At 44.8% G+C, this 14,518-nt stretch overlaps 1 long non-coding RNA gene across 1 annotated transcript in view; it reads right to left on the bottom strand.

Annotated features, from left to right (window-relative positions):
• LOC128095436 (uncharacterized) overlaps positions 1–14,172 on the bottom strand; it is a 144,103-nt gene extending 129,931 nt beyond the window's left edge. Inside the window, exon 1 of the long non-coding RNA XR_008213244.1 lies at positions 14,086–14,172. This is a non-coding gene — a long non-coding RNA (uncharacterized LOC128095436). The remainder of the gene's footprint in view (positions 1–14,085) is intronic.
• Between the last annotated feature and the right edge of the window lie 346 nt (positions 14,173–14,518).

Below are 14,518 nucleotides of genomic sequence, written 5' to 3'. Positions count from 1 at the left end.
TCATTTAGTTCAAGAAGTAAAATATGGTTACCTGCGTGAAGGCCCGTACATGTTCCTCCCTGACTCCCCGGTCACCTGTTTCAAATTCGAGCCCTATTTTAAATTCTTCTGAGTAAAGGCACCAAATTGAAAGGACAGAGTTAAATGAGGGAAGCTGTCACTCAAGACTACTGAGGAAGTCGTGAGAGACCAAACTGAAGTCTAAACTCAACTACAATAAAATAAAGGGCAGATGTGTGTCCTTGAGCCCTGGGGTGAGCTGGCAGCAGGCAGTGGGGGTGTCAGGTGTCAGATACGGAGTTACCCAAGTGGGTGCCATCCTCCGTGGCTGGGTCACTGGGCTCGCTAACTGGTGCACCTTGAAGTCAGGTGCCTACTCTCCCACAAAGACTGGGCTCGGGGGTGCTATGGTCCTTGATGTTCACATTTCAAAGAGATGGCGACTAGGTCCTTAAGAAAATGATTCTAGACTGTTAAACTTACCAGAGGCTTTTTAAAGACATATCTCAAAAGGACAAAGGCAGAATTTATATTTGGATGTCTTCAAAACTAAATGCCCTAAGGAACAGGCTGTTAGAGCTGAGCATGAGGAAGAGCACCTGCCCAAGGTTAGGCAGGGGCTCAGCCAGTAAAGTATAAGCATGTGAACCTGAGTTCAACACCCCAGAAGCCACATAAGAAAGCCAAGCACTCATCAAGGAAATTTCTCTTAACAACAGACGGAGGCCACTACAGAAAGCCACAGCCGATCATATGCAGAGCTGTGGAGCTCAGTTCCAAAAAACATATCTACAAAGCGCTCCCCCACCTGAGGTTCAGGGAACACTTTGGAAAAGGGGGCAGAAAGATGGTAAGAAGCAGCGGATCAGGGAGTTTGCTGTGAGATTGTGTCTCCTAGTATTACCAGAAGCCACACCCATAAAGTCTTACCGCCATGACTGCCTAAATGTGAGCTGGACAAGGATGGCACACCAGTGAACATGCCATATGAGGGGGGTGGGAGCTCATGAGGCCTCAACCCTACACCAAGAACTCTAGGCAACCGAGGAAAGCTGGGAGTGGGAGAGGTGGTCTTCCCCAGAGAAGAGCGCACCAAATGGTTGTCCAGGGCCAGATGGTCAGCCCTGAAAACATGCATATGGGTAGCATTATACAGACCAAACAGGCATATTTAGAAATATGTACGTACATACATATATGCATGCAATAATAATTAGTTAAACAAAAAGGAGGTCATGAATTTAAAGTAGGGAGGGTATATGAAATGATTCGGAGGAATGAAAAGAAATGAAATTTTGTAATTAAATAATAATCTCAAATATATATATATATATATATATATATATATATATACACACACACACACACACACACACACACACACACACACGCAGTGGGGGCAGCCAAGTACTATAGAGCATGCATTTGTAATCCCAGAATATGGGGATCCCTGGAGGTTGCTGGCCAGCCACACGGGCCAAATCATTCAGCTCCAGGTTCAGTATGAAAACCTGTCTCAAAATACAGTGAAGTGAAATGACATAAAATACCTTGGGGTAACACTAACCAAGCAAGTGAAGGACCTATATGACAAGAACTTTAAGTCCCTGAAAAAAGAAATTGAAGAAGATGTCAGAAAATGGAAAGATCTCCCATGCTCATGGATAGGCAGGACTAACATAGTAAAAATGGCAATCTTACCAAAAGCAATCTACAGATTCAATGCAATCCCCATCAAAATACCAACACAATTCTTCACAGACCTGGAAAAAATAATACTCAACTTCATATGGAAAAACAAAAAACCCAGGATAGCCAAAGGAATCCTGTACAATAACACAACTTCTGGAGGCATCACGATCCCTGACTTCAAGCTCTACTATAGAGCTACAGTAATAAAAACAGCTTGGTACTGGCATAAAAACCGACATGTGGACCAATGGAATCGAATTGAAGACCCTGACATTAATCCGCACACTTATGAACATATAATTTTTGACAAAGAAGCCAAAAGTGCACAATGGAAAAAAGAAAGCATTTTCAACAAATGGTGCTGGCAAAACTGGATATCAACATGTAGAAGGCTGCAAATAGATCCATATCTATCACCGTGCACAAAACTTAAGTCCAAGTGGATCAAGGACCTCAACATAAATCCAGCTACTCTGAACCTGCTAGAAGAGAAAGTAGGAAGTAGTCTTGAACGCATTGGCATAGGAGACTACTTCCTAAATAGAACACCAGTAGCACAGACTCTGAGAGAAACAATCAATCAATGGGACCTCTTGAAACTGAGAAGCTTTTGTAGAGCAAAGGATACGGTCAACAAGGCAAAGCGACAGCCTACAGAATGGGAAAAGATCTTCACCAACCCCACATCTGACAGAGGACTGATATCCAGAATATATAAGGAATTCAAGAAATTAGACATCAAAATGCCCAACAGTCCAATTAAGAAATGGGCTATAGAACTAAACAGAGAATTCTCAACAGAGGAAACTCAAATGGCCGAAAGACATTTAAGGAACTGCTCAACATCCCTAATCATCAGGGAAATGCAAATCAAAACAACTCTGAGATACCACCTTATGCCTGTCAGAATGGCTAAGATCAAAAACACTGAAGACACCTTATGCTGGAGAGGATGTGGAGCTAGGGGAACTCTCCTCCACTGCTGGTGGGAATGCAAGCTTGTACAACCACTTTGGAAATCAATATGGCGCTTTCTTAGAAAATTGGGAATCAATCTCCCCCAAGATCCAGCTATACCACTCTTGGGCATATACCCAAGAAATGCTCAACCACACCATAAGCGCACTTGTTCAGTTATGTTCATATCAGCATTGTTTGTAATAGCCAGAACATGGAAACAACCCAGATGCCCTTCAACTGAAGAATGGATAAACAAAATGTGGTACATATACACAATGGAATACTACTCAGCAGAGAAAAACAATGGCATCATGAGGTTTGCAGACAAATGGATGGATCTAGAAAAAATCATCCTGAGTGAGGTAACCCAGACTCAGAAAGACAAACATGGTATGTACTCACTCATAGCAGGATACTAGACATGAAACAAGGATGACTTGTCTGCTACTCACATCACCAGGGAGGCTACCTGGAAAACAGGACCCCAAGAAAGACACAGGGATCACCCAATGACAGAGAAATGGAATGAGATCTACATGAACAGCCTGGACATGAGTGGGGGTAATGAAAGGCGAGGGTTGAGGGAAAGAGAGCTTGGGGGAGCGGGAGATCCCAGCTGGATCAACAACAGAGAGGGAGAACAAGGAATAGGAGACCATGGTAAATAAAGACCACATGAGAATAGGAAGAAGCAAAGTGCTAGAGAGGCCCACAGAAATCCACAAAGATACCCACACAACAGACTGCTGGCAGTGGTCGAGAGACAGCCCGAACTGACCTACTCTGGTGATGGGATGGCCAAACACCCTAATTGTTGTGCTAGAAACCTCATCCAACTACTGAGGGATCTGGATGCAGAGATCCATGACTAGGCCCCGGGTGGATCTCTGGGAGTCCAATTAGCGAGAATGAGGAGGGTTTATATGAGCGAGAATTGTTGAGACCAAGGTTGGATAAAGCACAGGGACAAATAGCCAAATGAATGGAAACACATGAACTATGAACCAATGGCTGAGGGGTCCCCACTGGATCAGGCCCTCTGAATGGATGAGACAGTTGATTGGCTTGATCTGTTTGGGAGGCACCCAGGCAGTGGGACCAGATCTTGTGCTCATTGCATGAGTTGGCTGTTTGAAACCTGGGGCCTATGCAGGATTGTTTGGCTCGGCCTGGGAGGAGGGGACTAGACCTACCTGGACTGAGTCTACCAGGTTGACCTCAGTCTGTGGGGAAGGCTTTGCCCTGGAGGAGATGGGAATGGGGGGGAGGGGTTGGGGGGAAGGTGAGGGGGACGGGAGGGGGGAGAACAAGGGAATCCGTGGCTGATATGTAGAACTGAATTGTATTGCAAAATAAATTAATAAAAAAAAAAAAAGAAAAGAAAAGAAAAAAAAAATACAGTGAAGTGAAGAGCAGTTGAGGAAGACCCCGAAGGATGACTTTGGACCTATGTATGAGCATGAATGTCATTTAGTCAGACTGAAGCAGACTTCAAGGACATCTTGGTCATAGGCAACTGCCCATTCAGCTTCCTGACTCTGTATGTTGCCCATTGATAAATATTTATCCTACTTTTCCGCTGAGTCCTGAGTCTTAATGACTAAAACAAGTCCTTAATATACTCAGCACCATTCTCTCATGCATTACCTATCAGTCTCTTCTCTTTTGATTATGAGTATAAAATAGATCTATATAAAAGACAGTTTTTAATCTTAGTGTACCTATGGTCATCCAGTATTTCCCCCCTCTGAATTGCACATTTTGTATGAAGAGAAATCTTTCCTGCTCTAAGTTCATGATTGTGGTCTCCTATTTCATTCCAATTTCTATTTCCAAATTGGGATATTTAGGCTGGCCCCTGTGCCTGGCGTGTATGCCTCTGAAATATCATCACTGTACATACATCAGAACCCATGTGTATGCGAATCTACTCACAGACAGATTTATTCCATTCCACTCATCCACTTTCGGTGTCTGTGCCAATAACACACTGTCATACCATAATGCTAACATAAGCAAGAAAGACCTGACAATAACAAAAAAGTGTATGAGTGTTTGGCCTGCATGTATATATACATGTATGACACATGTGTCCTGTACCAGAAATCAGAAGAGGCCATCGGATCCCCTGGAACTGGGATTACAGATGTAATTTGTAAGCTACCACGTGGGTGCTGGGAATTGAACTCGGGTTCTCTGGACGAGCAGCCAGTGCTCTTAACCACTGAGCCATTTCTCCAGGCCCAAGTCTTGACATTTAATAGGTCAATCGTCTTAATTTGTTTTCCTAAAAATATTGGCCTCAACTGGTTTTAGATGAATATGCAATTATTGGGCTTCAAATCTTCCAGAGGAGGGAAATACCAGGGTTTGCTTGACCGCCGTATAAGCCTGTCAAAAATAATTTTAATAGAGAGCAGTATATTGTAATGTGTGCAAGTGAGAATGAGACAAGAGCTCACAAAGAGTGTGAACGCCAAGAAGGCCAGGGACCATCTCCCCTGCACTCCATGTTGGAAAGCCCAGCCCGGCCGCGAGCCATCTCCACCCAACTCCTAACAACGGGCATAGGAGGCTGAGAGCAGCCAAGCGATGCAGTTCATCACCCTGCAAAGCCCAGAACAGTGAATGCGATGGCTGAGAAGGGGAAACACAGTTTTTAACCCTGAATCCAGGTCCCTTCTTCTCTCTTCGTTGGCTGAATAATCAGGAGGGTACAATCTTATCTGTCACCTGAGTCTTGGCTTCCCTCAGTCTCTGACGTCTGTCTACCTCTTAACAAAAACCACTCGTGGGTTCCTCTCTGTGTTTTCTTCCTGTTTACTAAAGCTTAGGTGGGGGCATGACCTTGTCACGGCTTCAGGTCCCAAGGCAAATTTGCCTGGTAGTAATTTCGTCCTCTAAATTTTTAATTTGGGTGAGGTTTAGTTAGACAAGGGGATGGTAGCAGAGGTCCAGTGTTCACTGCTTGTCTGTAAGTGGAGCAAGGTACTTTTGTTTCTAAAATCCACCTTTCCCCCCTTTTTATCTGAATTACTACTTTGGTAAACCAGGCCCTGCAGAATAAAGCTAAGCCCCACCCCCATCCCCACCCTTCCGGACAGCTGATGTGACTTCTCTATATTCCAATACACATCTATGAAAAACCAGAAACTTGGCTCAACACGGGTAATTGCAATCCCGTTCCAGTCAGCAACTACAGGAAGAGTTTGAACCAGAGACGTTATTCCGTGGCGTGATTGCTTCCTGGAACGCATTCTCTTGGGAATCTTAATGTGGACAGTTTTGAACCCTAGCCCTTCCAAATGACTATTTCACTCCACGAAATCTGCTGGGCTTTCCCGTCTCTTCATTCACAGCAACATTCCACCGCTCCAGACTTGCTACTAACAAATAAAAGCACGAAGCAGAAATAAGCTAGCAAATGGCACGTCCTGGCAGCATTAGCTTCTGAAAGTCCTGTCTTCGGCGTGCAGAAGTCTAGCGGCAGGAACTGTGATGAATAAGTAATACTTGGGCAAAGCTTCTGCACTCCACTTTCAGAAACAGCAACTTCAGCTTCTGAAACTCAGCAACGAGCTTTCATTGCGTGAGCACATAATCTGAATACAAACGTATCACTGAGCCGGTGTTTTGACAGCCTTCTGGCTTTCATAAATTAGTATCTCTTCTCCTAACTCGGGTTCTTCTTCCCCCCCCCACACACACATTTATAGTCTTAAAAATTATCTAATTGTGTCCAAGCATGGTGGTGCACATTTTTTAATGTATTTTCAAGGGTTTCTCTGGGTAGCCTTGGCTGGCTTGGAACTTGCTATGTAGACCAGGCTGGCCTCTAACTCAGAGATATGCCTGCCTCGGCCTCCCAAGTACTAGGATTAAAAGTGTGTGGCGTCACATCCTGCAGTGGTACACATCTTTAATCTCAATACTCAGAAGGCAGAGGTAGGTGATCTCTGTGAGTTCCAGGCCAGCCAAGGCTACAGAATGAGATTCTGTCTACAGTTGAAAAAGCTGTGTGGATTAAACTTTTAAAGCAGCATCTGCAAGCATGGGCTTGGGTGATACTGGCAGGTTGCTGCCATTTCAAGGCCATAGCTAACCCTGTTCTTCATTCTGCTTATTTCTTTTCCTGGCTTTCTAGGGAATAGACAGAGCAGCATGAGGCTTGCAATAAGGCAGCAATGATAAAATTGACTTTTGCTAACAGAGAAAGCAATTTCCCACTACAGAATTGTAAATGCATAGGATTCCTTGAACTCTCAGAACAAGGTCCTTCAGTACCTCAAATCCCTCTGAGCCTCCCTTAAAGCAGTGTCTGGAGTTTTCATTATAAAATTCAAAACCTCAGGCTTCCTGGACACTCAAGTCCTCCCACTCAACCAGCCAGCAAATAGCTGTAGCCTTTTCCTATTTTCAATTGACACACAATAGTTGTACAAGTCAAAACAAGAGCCCACCTTTGTGACCCACACTTCCATCTCCAGAAATAACAGGAGCTAAAATCAGGAACTCTGAAGCCAAGCCTATTTGATTTAAAACTTAACCTGGCATTTGGAAGGCTCTTTCTCTTTGGGTATGACATTTGTCCTCTCTCTGCCTCAGTTTCTTCATCTGTGAAGTGGGCATAGCGTGGTAAGCCATCTCATAGGTTATTATGGAGTTAAGTCAACACATGTCTAGTACCTAGGTGGGTGTTGGCGTGTATGTCTCTATGCAAGCACTAAACAACAGAGGGTGGGAGTACTCACTGTGGCAAGAGTTATGATAGGACGAAGATTCCAAATAAATCTAAATGTCCAGAGATGGCTCAGTGGTTAAAGCGCTTACCACTCTTGCAGAGGACTAGGCTTCAGACCCCAGCACTCTGTGGGAGCTCACGACTCCCTCCAACTCCAGTTCCAGGGGATCTGGCGCCCTCTTCTGGACTCCACAGGCTCCTGCACACACAAGGTGCATATAAGCTCATGCAGGCAAGCGTCGGTACACATCATCAAATAAACAAATAGTTTTACATCTAAATGTCCACACATCTTTTAACTAAATAATGGACTCCTAAACAGCTATTTAAAATGATGGCATGTAGCTATATTGCTTAAGGAGGGCAGGAAGTCCAGTGCCCACCCTCAGGCTGAGAGTGTCATGATGGAGAAAGATCCCATCCCTGGGTTCTAACACTCCACAGAACCATTGTGTGTATCTATCTTATTGAAGTTGGAATGGAAGAAATTTGGATATCTAGGGATTTAAAGTTATCTCCCATATACAATTTCCAACAAAACTACTTAGGGATGCATTCCAAGAAACAGAAGAAGAATTTTAAACTAATGGAAAATGTGTGTGCTGGCTGGTTTTTGACAACTTGACACAAAACCTAGACATATCTTGGAAGAGGGAACCTTAATTGAGAAAATGCCTCTCTAAGACTGGCCTATAGGTAAGTCTGTCAGGCATTTCCTTGATTAATGACTGATGTGGGAGGGTCCAGCCCTAGGGGGTTCCACCCCTAGGTAAGTGGTCCTGGGGCACAGAAGAAAGCAAACTGAGCAAGTCATGAGAAAGCCGGCAGGCCGCATGTCTCCACGGCCTCTGCCTTGAGCTCCCGCCCTGACTTCCCTCAATGGACTATAAGCCAAATACACCCTTTCCTCACATAACTAAGCTAATGAGGCATCCAGTTCTATTTCTAACTAAAGGTGGTGGAGGTAAGAGGTCCCAGAAGTCACTGGAAAATGGAACTTGATCCAGTCCAGGAAGCTAAATCTGAACTTTTAGGCCTGCAGTTGAGTTTCCTGTGATTTATGAAGAAATTTGTACATAGAGTACATACAAGACTTTATAAAAATCCAGACCCATTTTAAATCAATGATGTTTTTTTATTATGGATTATACTTATTTTTTATTATTATATTATTTTTTATTTTTCCCATTAGTTTTACCTGTATCGGCTGCCATGGTCAAAATTGAATGGGCTAAAAGTCATTTTAAGAAATTGATAGTAACCTGGAAACCCCTTCAGACATGCCCAGATGTTTGTCTTCCAAGTGAGTCTGTATCCTTTCAAGATGACATTGTATGTCCTTACAAAAGACTCTAAGTCTCTGATACCTGGAGCTTATCTACGTTGTTCAGGAGGATCATTTTCTAAACCTAAATTCAATCTGGAATTCTGATCATGCAGAACAATGGACTTCCTTAAGAACATTTCCACGAAGCATCATGAACCAGGCTTTCTGCCTGTGTGGTGTGTTCTACATACCCAACACCAGCTGATTCTCCTCTCTTCCTCCATACCCAAGTCCTGCTCCATGCACAGAGGACCTGAAAAACTCCTGCTAACATTTTCCACCTAAAATTGAACATTAAGACACAAACCTCAGCAGGGGCTGTTTTGATGCCTTTGAAAACGAGATCAAGGGCTGTAATGATTCTAATATCGTTAGAGACAGGCGATCATCCACTCATCATTTAGTACTGAAAAGCCACCCTGTATCTCATAAACATGCGTCGTTGGTGCATCAATTAGAATAAAAAGAAATCAGCAGCCATGTTCCCATTGTCTCCTAAGAGGATTCCACTCTGAACAGCTTTATTATTATTCAGACAGATGCTCTTTTGGGTCCCACAAGGAAAGGTCTGAATCCTCTGAAAGCCACTTCTCAGATTACATCTCAAAAGACTATTTTAGTGAAGTCGGTGCCTAACTCTTTGTTCACAGTTAGCTTTATAATGGTCGCTCTGAATTATTATTCACCTCCCTTACTTCTCACGCCTCAACAGTCTTCTCCAAGGAGGACATGGCGGTGCTCCTGTAATCTCAGCAGTCAGGAGCCTACGGTCAAAGGATTCTGTCATGGAGGCCAGCCTAGGCCACGTGGTGAGACCCTTTCTCAAAACTAGAACAAAAGCACAAGGCTCTCATGTCTACATCAGATTTTCTTTGAAAGATGTGTGTGTGTAAATGTATGTGTACATGCCTGTGTGTGTGTACGTGTGTGTGTGTGTGTGTGTGTGTGTGTGTGTGTGTGTGTGTGTGCTCCACATATGTATAGGTGCCCACAGAGGCCAGAAGAGGGCATCTGATCACCTGGAGCTGGAGGTGCAGACAGTTGTGAGCTGCTGGGTGTGGATACTGAAAACTGAAGTCAGGTCCTCTGGATGCACTGGGAGCGCTCTTAACCTCTGAGCCATCTCTTTAGCCCCAAGGCCTTTATCGAATTCATTTGTGAAGGGCAAGTTTCCACAGGTGACAGAAACATCCCCGATGGGCAACCAGCTGATTGAAGGATGGGATTTTAGATATTTTAATTCAAGTAAAGGCAATGACAAAGCTATTAACTCCAAAGTGTCCATGTAATAACCCTGGGGTGCCCTGGACTCGGAATCTCACACATGGAATTAGTAACAGAGTTCAAAACTTTAATTTACAACAACAACAACAGACCCCTAGAGGGCTTGCAGGGCTCCTGCCAGGTCCCGGGCACACAAGCTGCCCTTCTCCCTGCTGGCTCAGCCTCGTGTAGTAGAAGAAAGGTCCTTAAACAGATGTTGCTGAGGAGGTCTGTCCCACTTCAGGCCTACTGTCCCCAAGCAACCTGTGGCTTTGACAAGAACAATGCTTGATAAGACCTCAGTTTGAGCAAGAAACCCAGGTGGATCCATTGTGGGGCGGGGGGTGGGGGGTGGGGGGAGTCAGTTCCAGGTCCTTGGGGGTCAGTCAAGCAGCCTAAGGTGTCCACGGCAGTGCATACTAACTTCCAAACTTCCCAAATCAAAACAATCTGTGATGTCTCCCCTATAAACCAAAATGTCTGATACAACGAGGCTAGTTTTCTATTTTAAGAGAAATTGCACAGAAGACTCTCAGCCATGTTCAAGTCCCAACCTAAGAAGACCCCTTTCAGAACTATAAACATTTCCTGTGCCGCAGCAGGGTTTAAAGGGGCCATCGCTGAGGTCTGCTGCACGGCCCAGTGACGCAAGCAAGCCCTTGAAAGAAATGGACCACTTCAAGGCACAGGGCATCACAACCTATCGTGGCACTCCTGAACTGCATCCAGCTACCGAAAAGGAGGTGCAGCCCTCATCCCACGGAAAGCAGCAATCTTACTGTCTCACTCAGTCAACAGTGCCGGAGAAAAGATGGCCCTTCCTGTAACGTTTGTGCCTGCCTGTGCCTTACTCTTCATGCAGGTGCTGACTGACTAGGTGGGGAGCTGGGCTTGGAGCGGACGTTCCTAATTCCTGGGAGAGTCTAAATTTGGACACTCTTTAAGGCTCTATCTCATCATGGGATTCTGTCAGGGGACTCTGCTTTAAAGAATTAAATAGCTAAATGATTTGCCTTTTGCTTGGTAATCAGATGGTATGGGGTAGTACTGTCCCCACAGTCATGGCTCTGTAGACACTCCAAATGTCATTCTAATGGCAAAACGAGGCAACTTAACAATTACACAGAGGATAAGAAAAGCTCACCGCAGGCTGGCCCACCTCCTCTTCCCTTGGCACACGGCTTGAGTCCCCACGGAAAAATGTTATCAGCTCAAGTCTGCTGTGTGAGCTCCATCTTTCTGTATTTGTGAAACAATCACCCTGGAGTTTGGGCCTGATAAGACATAGAGGCGCTGCGTTTTGAAAGGAGATTGATTGAGTGATGAACCCAGGGTGAAGACCAAAGCTGGCAAAATTCGGCAGTACTGGGCAAAGGCCAAAGACAGGTTTTGTGGGGAAACAGTGTAAGAGGGGACTGGAAGAGCCTAAGAGCCGGAGGTCAGGAAGGACTGGGAGGAAGCAGTGTCTTCTGGACTTGACAGGAATGCGGAGGCCCCGTAAACTCACAGCCACTCTGCTGGGCAGCACAAGACCTGCACAAGATCAAGCCAGTCAACACTCTAGCATGGAGCGGGGAAGGGGTTCATGAGCCCCCACCCCTAGCTGAAGAGCTACGGATGGTTGATAGCCTCTAGGGGAGGGAAAGTTAGTTTTCTTTAAGGCTGTGAGCCCTGGTAGGTCCGCCATGTTCCGATGGACCCCACATCCATGAGTATAAGGACAGCACTGGTTGGACCCAGTGACTTCTCTTTTTTTAAGAGGAGATGAAGTAGGGAGGAGTAAAGAATGTAAGCAAGAAATCTATCCAGGAGGAGTTGGGGTGAAAGTGACCAAAATATACTATGTACGAAATTCTCAAAGAATTAATAAAAAATATTATGTTGTTAAAGGCTTCGTGGGTGTACACAAAATGCCAAGGCTTTGGGGTTTTTTTAGAAGCTCCAAAAACAAAATAATCCACAAATAACACTTAAAATTCAATCTCCAGACTGCATCCAGCTGTTACCAGGGCAGTAGTAAAGACTAACTTAACTTGAAAACTGAGGAAGTGAGCCAGAAATAGTGGTGGCGCACACCTTTAATCCCAGTGCTCAGGACACAGAGGCATGCAGATCTCTGTGAGCTCAAAGCCAGCCTGGTCTACACAGGGCAGTGGTTCTCAACCTGTGGGTCATAACCCCACTAGGGGTCTCACAACCCTTTCACATGGGTTACCTAAAACCATCCTGCATATCAGATATCTACATTATGATTCATAACAGTAGCAAAACTACAGTTATGAAGTAGCAACGAAAATAATTTTATGGTTGGAGGGTCACCACAACATGAGGAACTGTATTAAAAGGGTTGCAGCAAGAGCTGGAGAGATGGCTCAGCAGTTAAGAGCACTGACTGCTCTTCCAGAGGTCCCAAGTTCAATTCCCAGGGCCCACATGGCAGCTCACAACTGTCTGTAACTCCAGTTCCAGGGGACCTGACACCCTCACACACACACACACACACACACACACACACACACGCGCGCGCGCGCGCGCGCGCGCGCGCGCGCGCGGGCAAAACACCAATGCCATAAAATAAAAATAAATAAAAAGGGTTGCAGCAATAGGAAAGTTGAGAACCTCCTGACATAGGGAGTTCCAGGACAACCAGGGCTATGTAGAAAGACCCCACCTCAAAAAGAAAAGAAAAAGAGCTGTCCAGTGTTGGCACACGCCTTTAATCCCCGCAGTCAGGAAGCAGAAGCAGGAGGATCTCTGTGAGTTTGAGGCCAGCTTGGTCTACAGAGCAAGATCCAGGACAGCTAGAGCTGCTACACAGAGAAACCCTATCTCAAAAAAAAAAAAAAAAAGAAAAGAAGGAAAAATAAAAATAAGGAAGTTGCCCCCAAACAACAGTTCTAGGAAGATTATAAAATCACAAATGAGTTAAGATGTTCATAATCCACTCACATAAAATTCTGAATACTGACCCTGTAAATAAACCTGCAAGTCTGAAAAGCCACATGTGACTTGTGTGTTCACTCGGGACAAGCTGACACACCTCAGTATTTCTCCTCTGCTGAAAAACACTGTGTTCCCCACATCAAGGAGGGTGTGTTCTAAGACTAAGATCAGCCCTAACACTAAACCCTGAATCTGTTTCTTTTCAACAGTGCCACATAACGTGGGACGCTGAGTCTCCCGCCACCTTTTCTCAGTTCCAGAAGCCAGGTGACCAGGAGTGTTTCCATCCACATCAAACTCCAAGAGCCTTTTTTACTGCTGTCCTCAATCAGTCACTGGTGAACATTATTTTTTTTCAAAAAGCCAAACCAAAGGAAATGAATGAAGTTTCTGGGCTTCGTAGCTCTGTATCTGTCACAACTAGTAGGGAGAAAATGCCTGGCAAGAGGCTGGGCACATGCCTGCCCTGCACCCTCCCTCCTTGTGAGGGGTGGACCTGTCAGAAGAGCACAAGGTAGCCTGAAGGAGAGACTGAGGAGCTGGAGAGACACTGACACTCCAGTAGGTCAGGCGATACCCGGCAATATTGGCAATGAAGCATTCCCAGCAGGCTCCTTTCCTGTTGCCTCCTCAGGCTTTCCAGTGAAGGAAAGGAAGCAGTGAAGTTCATGTCTGAAGCCTAGTAACTTTTGCCAAGTTTCCCTCAGGCCAAAACCCCATTTAGGAAAAGAAAAATTCATTTCTTTTCCAACTTTTATTACGACACCAAGACACACAGAGACTTTAAGTCAGCGTGAGGTTACCCAAAGTGGATTAACTGTTTGGAAAAATACAAACACTGATAATGAATGTCATAGAATGAGAAAGTTCTGAGATCAAGCCAGGTATCATGGAAACTACCAAGACGGAGAGGCAAGAAGGCTATAGACTGCCACTGGAAACGTCTAGCCCCACGGACGTGGCTCTATGTGCTAGCTGGTTAAGGATCTATGGCTAGCTCTAAATCGGGCACAACACAAATCATAACGTAAACAAAAAGTTAAGAGATTTGGGGTTTATTTGGGGTTTTGGTGTTTTTGTGGAACTCGATTGCACCATCCTTGAACGTGAACTTTATCGATGACAGTGTCATGTGACAAAATAAAAAGTCCAGACGTACCTGCTAGGAAGTGATGAGCTCCAGACACACAGCTTCTCCCATCTTCTGTGAAACTTCGAAAGACGTCAATATGACTGAAGCTCCAAAACCACCTGAAATTCAAAGACATTGGAATGAACACTTGAGAGGAAGCCGAACAGAGAGAGAAGGTGGGGAGATGATAGAGACACTTGGAGGAAGCTTATGAGCTAAAATATACACTTTCCGATGTAAAAGTTCGAAAGACTCTCAGGAACTACTCATTCCCGCCAAGTCAGTATGATCTAGCATGAGCCAGCCTGATGGGCTTTTGATTTGTTACTATCTTGTTAATCTCATCATGGATTTTGTCAGAGGAAAACATGGGCAAAACTAAGAATGGTGGCATATACCTGTCAGCTCAACACTTTCAAAGGTAAAGCAGAAAGATTGGAAATTCAAGGCTAGCCTGGAC

Source organism: Peromyscus californicus, unplaced genomic scaffold (assembly GCF_007827085.1).
Source record: "Peromyscus californicus insignis strain IS unplaced genomic scaffold, ASM782708v3 Scaffold_11__1_contigs__length_118956290, whole genome shotgun sequence".
In the NCBI taxonomy this organism is placed as follows: Eukaryota; Metazoa; Chordata; class Mammalia; order Rodentia; family Cricetidae; genus Peromyscus; species Peromyscus californicus.
The sequence above is the reverse complement of the archived record's forward strand: the minus strand, read 5'-3'. Positions and strand labels throughout refer to the sequence as shown.